The following is a 1280-nucleotide window of genomic DNA, read 5'->3' as shown; positions in this document are numbered from 1 at the left end:
TGTGGGTTCTTTGCATGAATTTTGATTGCTTAAACATTAAAATTTTTAATTTAATTTAAAAATATTATTTATCTTGATTATAAAGGTTTTTGGTGTCCCTTAAACTTTGCACCAGAAGCAAGTGCCCCATTTGCTTCCTCCCAGTGCCCATTTCATACAGTCATATACCTTATCCACCAAGGAAAATGTTGTTAGGATTCATCCAGGGAAGAGGCTATGCTAGAACAAGCACTTGGGACCGGGCATATAGGACGTAGGCAGGGATGGACACTGAGGCTTAGGGGTGTCAGGCCTGGAGTCCAAGAAGGGAGAAATGCTCAGTGACTTGTGGATGGACACTATGCAGCAAGACACCCACAAGCTCAAGAGACCCCCCTCCCCTGACAAATTGGCCTGGCTTTGAATGTGAGTGTATATGAGAGTCATTAAGCATTCCCTCAGTCATTCTTCTGTGATCTGACTCCTATATCTTCAGTAAAGTCTTCTTTCTACCAGTAACAAACTGTTTACTGCCCAGCAAAAATATCAGACTCTAGATAATGAGCTTCATTATTACGCAATTATGAACCCATGCAGTACATTTCCTTATTTTGGTACATTTCTTTCCTTCCACATAGCACAGTTTATGCCCTTCCTCTTGTGATGGCTTTTTCTCCATCTCTGTCTCATATATTCATGCAATAGATTTATGAGTTTCATATCTTTACTCCTTTTCTAACAGTATAAAGTGCTACCCACACAGTTGATTGGCATAGTTTTTATTTCTTGTTTAAACCTAACCTAATTCTTTATTGCTACTGACTTACAATTTTCACTGGTGGTAAAGAGAGAATGAGGGAATCCACTTGTGTGTATCAGAGTTCACAGCATTATAAAAATAGCTAGTTGACGGCAAAATGTCCCACTAGCCAGTCATGTAAACGGAAGTAATTGTTTTGTCAGGTATCGGCAAAGGAGTAGGTATCTATTCATATGTTCCTTGCCAGTGGTGTGATCGTAAACATTTAAAAACCAGCTCTCCAGAAAATAAAGCCCCAATTTTTTTGTGTTTACCAAGTTCAATGTTATAAATCTATGACTAGTTTCAAGCTGCCAACCTGACATGGCAGGATATGAAATATCCTTGCACACTATTGTATGATATTTCCACCATACAGATACAAGGGATGTATCACGATAGAAGTATTTGTAAAATAACGAGGAAGGGGTGAGTTTTTGAACATCTGCTACTCTTTTCTGCAACCAATTTTACGTAGTTCTAAGTTTACACAATTTAATTT

The sequence above is a fragment of the Mustela nigripes genome, chromosome 15, assembly GCF_022355385.1.
Source record: "Mustela nigripes isolate SB6536 chromosome 15, MUSNIG.SB6536, whole genome shotgun sequence".
Classification (NCBI taxonomy): Eukaryota; Metazoa; Chordata; class Mammalia; order Carnivora; family Mustelidae; genus Mustela; species Mustela nigripes.
This window is presented reverse-complemented; position numbering follows the sequence as displayed.